We start from the raw sequence: 13,510 nt of genomic DNA on the forward strand, positions 1-13,510 counted from the left end.
TTTTAGTTTAATAGAGGGAGGAAGACAGCTGAGTGTACAGGATACAGGGAGGGCTCAAAGAAGAAGAATTATTACTTTTTGGACAGATCAGAAACAACTCCATACAGACAAAATACTTCTACTGAATCCTGGAAGGTTGGGATGTAGTTACCAGACAGGTGAGGGATTCAAGGACATTTCAGGTAAAAGGAGCAATATGAATAAAGGCTTAGAGGTGAAATATTTTCTAGGAACTGCATGTAGTTCAGTGTGGCTACAACATGGAAGTTGATGATGGGCTCAGCAGTTGGCAAAGTTGGAGCGATAGGTGGTACCAGATTATGGAGGGCCTTTTATATCATTTTAAGGAGTTTGGGTTTTAACCTCTGGATTGTGGAGAGCCACTGAAGGCCTTCAGTCAGGAAGATAAGAAGATCAGTGTTACGTTATAGAAAGATCTTTTAAGTGGCAGTGTGAAGAGTGAATTAGTCTTGAGAAGCAGTTTCAGGGGCAGAGAGACCAGTAAGGAGACATTTTTCAGTAATCCAGATGAAAAATGATGAAGTCCCAAATTGAAGTTGTAACAATACATTTAAAAGAGAAGAGACAAATAGAGTTATTAAGAAGATATTAAGAATACCAGTAGGATTAAAAGGTGGGTGGTAAAAGTGTGGACCTTTCTGGCTTGTGTGCTTGAGTGGGTGTTGGTTCCATTCACCAAGATGGGGAATAAAAAAGGGAGGAGGCAGGGTTTTGTTTTGTTATTTTTTTTTGGTTAATATATTAGATGGAGAATAGAGAAGAGAACAGATGTAGTAGGGGGTGGATTTAGTTTAAGATATTATATTAGTTACCTATTGATGTTTAATAGATTATCCCCAGACAATAAACTTGCACTATCCAGTACAGTAGCCACAAGACAAATGTGGCTATTTGAATTTAAATTAGTTAAAATTAAATAAAATTGAAAATTCAGTTCCTCAGTCACAGTAGTCACATTTCAAGTGTTCAGTAGCCATGTGTCTCTTGTGGTTACTGTACTGGTTGTTGATCATAGAACATTTTAATTATTGCACAAAGTTCTTTTGAATGGTGCTGCCAAACATTTCTTATTTCGTACAGTTTGGTATGATCAGGAATCTGGGGGCAGCTTAGCTGGGTGGTTCTGATTCACAGTTTCTCATGAGGTTGCAGTAAAGATATCTGCTACTAGTAACAAGGTTTCTCATGAGGTTGCAGTAAAGATATCTGCTACTAGAAGCAAGGACTTCGGTTATCTGAAGGCTCAACTGCAGCTGGCAGATCCACTTCCAAGGTGACTCACTCATGCTGAGCAAGTGAGTGCTGGTTAGGAGGCCTTTGGTTCCTCTGCTGGTAGGTGGACCTCTCTATAGGGATGTTTGAGGGAGCTGGCTTTGCCCAGAGTGATTGTAGACAGAAAGGGAGGTGGAAGTTGTAATAACTTTTGTGAGCTGATCTCAGAAGTCACACTCCATCATTTCTGTAATATTCTATTGGTTACACAGGTCAGGTCTGTTCACTGTGGGAACTATACAAGGGCATGAGTACCAGGAGGCAAGAGTCATTGGGGGTCATTTTGGAGGCTACCCACCACAGATAATTCTGGAATATCCAAGTGCGAATGTCCAGTGGGCAACTAGGTGTGTAAGAGTGAAGTCTTGGCTACCGCTATTATATTTGTGATGGTAGTTGAAGTAATTTGAATAGGAGAGATCAACAAGTATGAGGTTGCACCAGAAAGACAGTTAATATGGTACCTTGGATCACATGTTTGGGGGAGGACAGAAGTGCTCTAAAAGGCCACTGAGGAACAGTTACAGAGAAGTAGGAGAACCAGGAAAACAGACTATAAAGGAAACACGAAGGGATAAAAGTTGAAAGTAGAATGTAATTAATATTGCGAAGCAGTCAAGAGTAAAACTTAAGAGATTCATTCTTCCAAAAAGTATTTCTTGAATGCCTATGCTGGGAACCAGAGAAAGATTCATAGATGAAAAAGACAAAGTCTCTAATAACACATAATACAACCTGAGGAGACACGTTTGGGAAAGTTTCTTGAAGGAATGTAGTATCATGATGTAGAGCCTCTTTAAAGGGTAATAAGGAATTGAGTTGGGTATGTTAGGGGTGTGTGTGGGGTGGTGGTGTTATGGATACTATTAATAAAATAGACATTTTAGTTTATGTTATGTGTAGGATATTGCTAGGTCATGAAGTTTGTGATGAGGGAAAGTGGTGAGAAAAGAGGCTAAGGTCCAATTAGAATGGTCTCGGATGCATGTTAAGGAACTTGCCTTTATCCTGTAGACTGTTTCCAATAATCAGATTGTTTGGATACTACCTTAAGGATTTGCCATAGTCTTATAACCCCTGAACTGTAAGTTACTTAATGTTTTTCTTTAAGTAACATTATTTTTTAAACTTTAAATCCATTTCCAAAGGAAACTTCATTTCATTATTGTGAATAGAAAACCAGTAGTTTGCCACGTATAGAAAGCACCAGAAAAAAATACAAACTATTATTAAATTAAAAAACACAAACTATTATTAAATTTTAAAAATTAAGTGTGAAGTACAGCAGCGCATCCTTTGATTTGCAGAAATGCCTACCTGAAAATAAGTTCCTTACTAAGAAGACTATTTTTGGTCAGTTAGCAATAAAGGGTTTTTTGTTTGGGTATTGTTTGATTTATAACTAAGATGTGATTTAAGATCATTAGGACATTTTTGACTTTTGATGTTAACAAGCACCAAGAATCCTAACTCTCAAGTACTCATGCTTGGAAAGCGCATAATACAGTTAATGGTCAACTTTAGTTTACAAACACTAATAAAAATTAGGTCTTTTGTTCCAACAAACCATCTAAAGAAATCTGTAGAATCTGTTCTTCTGAATGTGTCAAGTTATTTATTAGACATCCATGACATGGAAAAAGGGGCTTCTTGTCTACTCTTTGCTGCCATCCAGTTTGGGAAAATTCTTGTGAAAATCATGAAATCTTTCAAGCATCTTTTATAATATTCAAAATATTTCCAGTGAGTTTTTCAGAGGAATCCTTAGCAGTCCTTTCAGAGAGGGAAAAGAATCCAACTCACCTATGTACCTCATACTAAAAGAAGTTTTGCAGTTATCTTGTCCACTTTGTTTTGTACATGGAATACTTAAACTTGTCAGGATAAATTTAAGTTGTTCACATGAGCAGATATATTTGTCAAGATAGGCTTATTTGCAGAGCTTGTTTCAGTCATGCATATGATCTCACAAATTGAAGATTTCTTCCAAATACTTGAAATTCTTCCTGTAGCTCAAATGGTTCTGTGAAGAGTTTTCCACTCTTTCTGCCAAACTCTATATGTAGCTCCAATTTAGTTCAATGGGAAATACTTTTATAAGATTTTTAATAAATGGTTCTGAGTATAATGGCTGACAAAAGGCATGTGAATAATAATGTAAGAAATGCTGCTAAAGTGCCAGGAAAGAGCATCATGCTCAAAGTTAAAAGTTTTGAAGTATCTCAAGTCGGCTCAGTACATTTAAGGAGTGATTGCAGGAAGCCTGTGGTAAAGAGGTGGTTGGTCATTTAGGAATTCATAAAGTCCTATAACATCAAGGGAAGCTAAACACTGTCAGGTCTTAGAAGTGACCAATATATTTAGGAAAAAGAAGGGGGAGAAGCAATAGTTGAAATCACTTAGCTAACCTAATTTAATGGACTCCGTTTCCTCTTTAGAGCACAATGAGTTAAATGCTTATGTTAGTAGGCTATTTTGTAGTATGTTTGAATACTTCTACTCCTTCCAGTTGAATTGTATAATCTTAATCTGTTGTATTAGAATTAGGCATTTTAGTCAAATATTATGAAAACTGATGAAATAGCACAAAAAGAAAGTTATTTCTATGAAAACTGAGTGTGTGCTTTGGAAACATGAGTAGAGACTTGTCACTGAAGAAATGGCTGTCAAATTAGATGTTGATAAAAAATGATTATTAGCTAGTTGGGAAGTATAGATAGATTATTATGAGTGTCTTTAGTTTCTTGCGCCACTGTAAGGAAATTGAAACAGGAAATAAATCATAGCTGATAATATTTTAGTATAGTTTATACAAGAAAGGTAATGGGATGCTCCAGTCAACAGACTTTTCTTTAAGTCTTTACTTAAAGAAAGAGGCCTTGATCCTACATCTTAAAATTGGCAAATGTACATTTATATATTTTAAATTGGAATAACCTTTAAGGTATATATTAATAGTTTTTAATGATTTCCTGCTTTAACTGCTCTTTTCCATTAAGTGACCAACCACTGGTACCAATGGATTGGTTAAGACAGTTTTCACTGTGTGGGTCAAGGTGTGTCATGACTTTAGGAGATTTGAAGATAAACAGGAAATGCCTCCTTTTTGAGGCTGCTATAATGACCAGGTTATAGGTGTCTCGATTTGGTGCACCTGTTCCCAGGAATGTTTTACTTACATTTCATTTTTAATATTTTAAGATTTAATAATAGTTTACATTTTTCTCCCTATTGTTGCCTTCTATTTGTGGCAAATAGTACTGGTTTTTTATTTATAATAGTGAGATAAGGTTTCCTTTGGAAATGAAAGTAATGTTACTTTTAAAGAAAAACATTAAGTAACTAATAGTTCAGGGCTTATGTGACTGTGGCTAATCATTAACATAGTATTATATTTTAAGTATGGGAAACAATAGCCAGCAGGATAAAGGCAAGTTCCTTAACATGAACTCACTTCTTGGCCTTTGTCTAACTTTTCTAGCCTTATGTTTCACCACTTTCCCTTATCACAGACTTGATGTTGACCAAGTAGGGGCTGCCTTTTGTCAAAGAGAGACCCCCAAACCAGATTCAGAAGATGGATGGTAGGTAGTGGATTTGATAGCTCTGAGGACAGTGCTTTGGATGGAGGAATATCATGGAACTTACTTTTTCCAGCTTTATTGAACTTGACGGTTTTATTCACTTTTTTTTTTTTTTTTTTAAAGAAATGGGATCTCGTTAGGTTGCTCAGGCTGGAGTACAGTGACTGTCATAGGCACAATAATAGCACGCTGTGGCCTTGAACTCCTGGGCTCAAGTAATCTTCCTGCCTCAGCCTACTGAGTAGCTGGAACCACAGGTGCATGCCACCACGCCGGGCTCTTCTTCACTTTTTTGTTCCTAATACCTGAAAGAAATAGGCACTCAATAAAAATTTGAATAGATGAATGAATGAACAAATAAATGTAAAGAGTTGTAGTGCCATAGCATAAGGCACTCCATATATCTTGGGCACCAAGCAAAAATATTTCAGAAAAACCCCTGAAGTCATGCCATGTTGTGCTGGGAACTTCATTTTTTTTTTTTAATTGCAATTTAAACAAATACTTAATGGTAGAGAGCGTTGTGGTAAAGCAGTGTATCTTATACTCTGCATTTGAGCATATAAATTGCTTTAAACTCTATAGAAAATAATTTGACAATACAGCTCAAAAGCCTAAGAAAAATTTGAACCTTTTGATATAGTAATGCCAATTTTGGTATGTCTCAAGACATTAAGGAAATACAGGTTTAGCTGTCAATTTTTATACAAAGATGTCAACCACACCATTATTTTAGCAGGGGAAAGAGGAACCAATCTAAGTCTGGTGCCTCTGAAGAGGTAGCCATAGAAACTGTGATGACAAGGAGCTCCCAGGGGACTGCTGTTAATAAATTACTGTATGTTTGATAAAATATATGTTAGCATTAAAGACATTTTTAAACCTTAATGGAGAAGTGTTCATGGTATGTGAAGAGGATGAGATAAAACTTCAATATAATGCCAGTTATGTTTTTAAAAACATACACACAATGCTTTAAAAAAAGACTTTAGGACATGTTTAACAGTGTTTCTGGGTTGTGAGCTTATAGATGATTTTTGTTTTATGTTTATTTTTTCTCTTTGAGCCCTAGCTAGGAATATTTTATTCTTTATACTTGTCTATATTTTCTAGGCTTTCAATATATATATTGCTTTTATAATGAGAGACTTTTTTGTTTTTAAGTGAATGCTGTATTTAGTTTTTATTTGATCTTTATTTTAATGAAAAGGTAGCTATGGTAGTAACCTGACAGATAATTGGAGGGAAGTAATTCTTGAGACTAGGTGTGCAGATGGACAACTGTAATGGGAGGTATCACCACTAGGGCAGTGGTGATAGGATTGCAGAGGACTGTGGTGACCACTAAGACATAGGAATAAAGGAAGAAGAGGGATCTAGGATGACTCCCAAGTTTCTGGATGTTTAATGTAAATGTAATGAGTTTGAGATGAAAGTTGGGCTTTAAAAAATTCCTATCTGGGGAAAATTTAAATTTAGTGAGGTCATTGTCAACTTTAAGTTTCTCTTTCCTTATACTTCAATTCTTTAAATCCTGTATGTCATCAGAGATTCTGTTTCTATTTTGTTAAGGTTAGGAAGAATAAATAGATGACATGACCATGAAGGTATTGTTTCTGATGTCTATCTCCTTATGGATGCCAGTTGGTGGACCTGGTTATCTTCATAAGTATTAGCTGGCTCACCAATTTATATGCACCTCTCCTGAAGCAATAAGCTTGGTTGAAAAAGGCCTCTCCCAAATAGGGAAGGATAATTTTTAGGTCAAATTATAGAAATTACATGTATCTCTGGTAGCACTTTCAACAACAACAAAATAAATAGGCAGGAAAAATGATCCTGGCAATTACTCCTTCATTAAGACTCTGGAGAAAGGTTCAGTTTAAACCAGAAAACAATACTAAAGGGATCTTTTTTGAGGACTCAAAGTTTAATTTAAATTTAGATACATTATCTGCTTTAGGAGAGTTACTTTAAATTCATGCCATGCTGTGGGCAATAAAATAATACAGTGAATGCTCTGTTGTTGCTATTCAAATATGGCGTTCCTTATTTTTCCATGAAAGTATTGGCTGATCTCCTTTTTCTGGCTATGAACAATAGGTAAAGTAATATGACCACTGTCTGACCCCAAAAACCTGACTCAAGTTTCTTAATTCTGAACTTGCCCATCTTTCCCTCTCCAAGGTCACATGATAACATACTTCTATCCAACATAGGTGGATAGAAATAGATAGAAAGGAAAATATATTTTACTAGTCACTGCTACGCTGTGGCAAAGTAGAGTTGAGTAGTTTTAAGAAGCTTAATTGCTGTCCAGCAGTCTTATTGTATCTGATTCTTCTGGTGCTTACTTACACGAGTAGGGATCACACAGCATGGGAAGGAAAGAGAATCTGTGATTCTGCTATTCACATCTCAGAACTGTTGTGATATGTGAATAGCTGTTAAACCTTTCTTGTAGTTTTTGGAAAAAATTGCTAATGGGAGTTTTCTCAATGATTATAGAATAGCATAAAAAATAATTTTTTTAGATGCTTGTTTAGATGCTATTTAGAGTCTTTGAATAATAAAAGTCTGTTAGAGTATTTTTTTTAGCAGTAAAATAAGACCCAAAGATTCCATTGTGGAATAGAGAAGAAAACTTATATGGAATTTAAGATAGCATTCTTATATTTGAGTAGCTTTTTATTAAAAGAAATCAGCATTTGTTTATTACCTGGTACATTCTAAGTACTGGGCTGTGCACTTACCTCATTTAATCCTGACAGCATTCCTGTAAAGCAAGTATTTAGTTTAATCACTTGTGAGGAAATTGAGGTTCAGTGAATTTCAGTAAGCTGCTCAGGTCATACAAACTACTGAATGGTTGTCCCAGGTTTTTACCTTAATCTGACCAATACCAAAACCCATTCTTTTCTAAACATGTTTCCCCTTTAGAAAGGTTTTGTAAGTAAGTGTCACCTGGCCCTTAAATTCTTCTCCTTTGACAGTATTTATATTGTAGATGGTCATTCTTTAAACTGCTGAAAAACAATTGGTTTTGTCCTTGGTGTCTAGCCGTCTCCATAACAGCATCATCTTATATCGTGACTAATGACTAAAGTAGTATATGGTAGAATCTTTTGTTTTTAATTGAAAACTTATAATAAATTTCAGAGAGAAAGGAGAGCTATTTCAGAGCTGGTGCTTATTGGTAAGTTTTAGAGAGTTAAGCCAGTGAAGTAGTGCTATAAGCCATTTAAACATTATATTTATCATTTTCTAGAGATTAATTGGAGTGATGCAGTTTCAATGGCAGTAGTTTATTCTGGGGATATACAAGAATGTTTTATACTTTAAGCTAATTAATTCTAAATTAAAAAAAGGAAAAAAAACTACAAAAGCTGTGCTTTCTGGGTGTTGTTAAACAGAAATCTCAATTTCACTACAACATCTAAGTTTTCTTTTTCCCCTCATTTTACTTCATTGTGAAATATGGCAAGTAGAAGACAAAAAAAGAAAATAATATGGTGAACATCCATGTATCCACCACCTAGCATCATCTTTTTGTGGGGAGAGGTGAAGGAATAAAAATTACAGATAAAAGTTCAGGCTTTCCTTGGTACTTTCTCTGATCTTAATCTCTTCTCTCCTTCTCCAGAAGTAAACAATATGTTAAATTTGATGTTTATTGTTTGCATGCATGTTTTTATAGTTTGGCCACATAGTTATGCATCTATAAACATTACAGACTTTTTAGCATATTTTTAAACTTTATAAAATTTGAATTCATGTTATATATATTCTGTAACTTGTTTTATTAACAAAATATTAAGGTATCTGCAAATAATACTAATTATAAGTATTACTAATTATTAATAATAAATATTAATGAAATATTTCAAATATGGTATGAGGTAGGGATTGAGCTTTATTTTTCCATATGGATAATCAGCTGTCTTGCCCCATTCATTGTACAGTCCATTTTTTCCCTATTGATTTGCAATGCCATCTTTGTCATAGATGGTGTTTCCATAATTTATGTGTTTGTTTCTGACCTTTCTATGCCACTGGTTTGGCTGTTTCTACATCAACACCAAACTGTTCAAGTTATTTCAACTCCATAAGCATAGTAAGTCCCCTTACCTAGTTTTTCTTCTTCAAAATTTTCATTGCTATTCTTGGCATTTTCTTTTTCCATGTAGATGTATTTCCTCTTTTGTGACAAATAAACCTAATTTTACTACCATTAAATTAAAAAAATATTGTTTACGTGAGTTTTAAGATAATGCTGGGGACAGTGTCTGTTACAGCAGTTTCATAAGTGAAAGAGCAATTTTTTAAGGCTTTTCTAATGATTGTTAGTAAAAAACTGAGGGGATAACATAAAACAGGGGTCTCCAACCTATGCTGAGCTGTGTAATTATTTCATTATAGCTTACAGTGTAATAATAATAGAAATAAAGCGCACAATAAATACAATGCGCTTGAATCATCTCAAAACCATCCCTCCTTTCCCCAGTCCGTGGAAAAATTGTCTTCCATAAAAGTGGTCCCTGGTGCCAAAAAGATTGGGGACTGCTGACGTAAAGCGTCACTCACCAAAACTGATTATTTGGGAAAACTAAGCTAATGTTACTTAGATAGCTTATGATCTAATATGTAAGGCACTAACTTGGATTATAACCTAGAGCAATGATGCTTTCAACATTTTTAAGTTAATGAGTATGAACTTTTGAATATTAGAATTTTTGTGAAACCCTTAAGACCACTAAAACTTTCGAGGGAACATTAGATAAGTAGTAGTAACTACAAGGTAACCACTACTACAGTAAAAATGCCTTATAGTTATGTATTAGTCCACAGCTATCTCTATTTTGCTAGTCACTTGTAGCACTACAATCTGAGTTTGGGTAGAACTGTTTACTCTCTGATCTGCTCAGATCATGTTTTCTTTTGTATTCAGGAACCAAAATATTTATATGTTCTAATAGATATACCATCTTTAACATTGGTTTGAAATTATTTAATGCCTCTGACTTGTAGTTATTCATGCTTCACTACACACGGTGTCATATACTGACCCAGTGTAAAGTTCTTTTTGACAGACCTTTCTACCAATGTGTTTTTAATCAGTTTACTTTGCAGGATTCAGGTCTGCTCTCAAACACATCTAGGCAAGTGACCAGTGGAGTATAGGAATGCTTTCTTGGTTAACGCTCTGTGTTTGAAAGATTTATTTATGGAAGACTGAAGCTTATTTTTTAGATGGTAAAACAGGTGCTCAATTTTTATGGGGCTCTTTCCCACAAAATTTTCCAACTTTTTATAGTAAGCAGATAGGATTTGCCATCAGATAGGCCTGCGTTCAGATCCTGGCTCTACCATTTGTTAGCTAAGGTACCTTAAAAAAGTTACATTGCCTCTCTAACTAACGTTTGTCTCTTTATCTTCAATATGTCCTGTAATATCTACTTCTTGGGATTTTGAATGATAGTTTTAGTTATCAAATTGTAGCTTGTTGGTAATTTTTTGTTTAAGGGTGATCGAGCTAAGGAGCTACCCCTAGAATTAAAAGTAAATGCAGACAAAAAAAAGCTATTCAAGATTAATCTAGTCTCAAACAAGATTCTTTCCTGAGTTGTTTTTTTTTTTAAAGTCTGACAATATTTTAAAATAACTGTTATGTAAAATTTTAACACATTGCCACACTAGAAAAAAAATTTTTTTCCTTGGGGGCCACAATATTTTATTACGAAAATAGAATAAAAACTTCAAAAACAAAACGATTCTAATTTAATGAAAAATTTGTTATTGACTTCTATTCATTTAATCCACATTTTTAGAATTAAATTGTCAATATTAATTGTAACAATAAGAACATTAACATTTTAGGTTTTCACGAACCAGCTGTAGGATTTTGCCCAGATTTTGCTTCACGAGGCCCTGGGCTCAAAACCAGCGTGAGTTAACTACAACTCACATGGCAGTTAATGTGTTAAACGTACATAAAAACTAGAATAACATAATGAACCTTCACTAACCTGTTACCAGCTTCACTTTAGATTAATCTTTTTCAACCATACAAGATAAAAAGTGACAAGTTCCCTCCTCTCTCCCATTTGTCTAATCTGATTTACCAGAGGTAGCCACTATTAAGTTTCTTCACACAAATGAAATGACCCCATAGGTACTGTTTTGTAATTTCAAAGTTTCATTTAGCGGTATACTTTTTAAATGTTTTATTTCTCTGTGAGTACCTGTGCTCTGTGGCTATGCAATTGTATAGCTATATAATAATTTATTTAACTAGTAGAATAATGATGGGTGGTAGGACTTTGGGGTTTTTCCCTCCATATTCTCTTCATTGAGCAACTATTATTTTGATAATGGTGGCAATTAAAAAAAGTACTTAGAGAAAATAACTAAAATATGAACAAATGTATTTTTAGGGATATACATAGCTAAATGTCTTCATTGTACTTCCTTTAAGTATAATCTAGTGGCTCTCATTAACCAGTTCCTTCGTGATTCTTCCTGCATGTCCTATGATCATTTCAGATTGCAACCATTATTAAATGTAGGTATGTTTTTTTCTCATAAAAAGGAATTACCTGGTTAGAACTTTCAAAGAAAAAGTCTAACAGTTGCATTGCTGGGGGTATTTTATCCTTGGATAGGGAGGAAACATTCATTTCTTTTGATTTCGTGACCTATAAAGAGTAGGTACTTCTAGAAATATGGTTGGGTTGCTGTATACGGCTCAATGTGTGTGTGAACATTATGACACTAGCTAGAAACAGCTTCATTGAGCTACTCAACATCTTTAGCTCATTTTTCTGCTTGATTTACAAAGCTAAGAATCAATTTCCTCTTGAATGGATGGCCTTATGTTACCTAAATATGGATTTTAAATATGTGTTATGACAAAGGTGATTTTCCTCTAATACAGTGTAGTGCAAATTAACTTCCAATATGTAAAATTGACCTAGTGAACTTTAGTTTAATGATCTCAATCCTCATGTAGATGCAAACTTGGAAAAAAGTAATTCTTAAAACTTATTTCTTTTTAAATTGCAAAAAATAGTACGATAGTTATAGCAAAGAATATGCTTTTAAAACTAACTGATTACATTCAGTCATGCATATCAGTGATTCAAATCACTAACACAGTTCTATTAAGTTAAATTCACCATATCACATACAGATATTCTATACTTTGAAATTTCAAAAATTTTTGGTTGTCGACTCACGGTTTAAAAGGGCATGCTAATAATTTGCTTTTACCCACCACATCTTTTTCAGATATGTCAAAGAAATGAAGGACATGGTATTTCACTTTAGTTTCTCTATCAAGATTAAGAATGAAAAGATAAATGGCCTAAATAGCTAAGAGAATGCTTTAATTTAAACTCAAGCGTGCTCAGACTGACCCTATCTCTTTCTGCCCTTCCTCTCCTATAGTTAGCCACTGTATGTCTCAGATTTTAAGCAAAGTTAGTATTTTCATCATGGAAACTGTGAACATTCATTGACAATTGGTTTTACTTTGAAACTTATATAGCAAACACCAAAGAGTGAATTGTTGCTATAATCCATGGGAGTCTTGAAATTGACATCAAAACACCAGTACAGCTGTATAAGCAGTGGGAAGAGTATTTTTAACATCCTTGTTAGATTATCTTTTTAACCTTTCTTTTTATGCTTTCCTTTTTTCCGTTAAATAGTTAAAAAATTTATCATATTTTATACCAAAGTTGTAATGATATTCTTAAAATAACACCTATACAAGTATTTTCTTGATTCCTCTCCCTTTTGCAACTTTCCTTAGCCTGTAGTGTTCTAAGTTCTTCTTATTAGATGGGTTTTTTTTTTTTTTTTTTTTAAAAAGGGTTTGTGTTTTAGAACAGGGTTAGTGTTACAGAAAAACTGAAAAGCTGGAGAGGAACATATACCCCATGTTCATACTCAGATTCCCCTATTATAATAACATATTATGGTACATTTGTTACAGTTAATGAACCAGCATTAACATCAATATTAATTAAAGTCTGTAGCTTATTCAGACGTGTTTAGTTTTTACCTATTACTGTTTTTCTGTTCTAGGATACCACATTGTATTTAGTTGTCATGTCTCCTTAGACACCTTTTGGCTGTGGTATTAATAGTTTCTCAGACTTTTCTTGTTTTTGATAGTCTCGACAGTTCAGAGTAATACTGGTCAGGTTTATTGTAGGGTGCTCCTGTATTGGAATTCGATGTTTTTATTATCATTAGACGGAGTTATGGGTTGTTGGAAGGAAGATCACAGAGGTAAAGAGTCATCTTCATCATCTCAAACCAAGGGTACGTACTGTCAGCATGATTTGTGATTATTGATGATGGCCTCGATCACCTGGCTAAAGTAGTGTTTATCAAGTTTCTCTCCTGTAAAGTATTAGAGTGTTCTGCTGGGAATATTTTAGTGAGGTGAATTGCTCTGGTAATTGCTGGGGCTTTAGGTATTGAGGTAAGTCATCATATTGATACACCTCTCATTGAAATATTAAATATTTTTACAAATACCAGAGCTGAGAATTGAATTTTCAATTCAATTCAGTTCAGCCTTTCAGTTTTTTTGAAAGGAAGATTTGTTTTCCTGTGGAATTCTA

The sequence above is a fragment of the Propithecus coquereli genome, unplaced genomic scaffold, assembly GCF_000956105.1.
Source record: "Propithecus coquereli isolate 6110/MARCELLA unplaced genomic scaffold, Pcoq_1.0 Scaffold222, whole genome shotgun sequence".
NCBI lineage: Eukaryota > Metazoa > Chordata > Mammalia > Primates > Indriidae > Propithecus > Propithecus coquereli.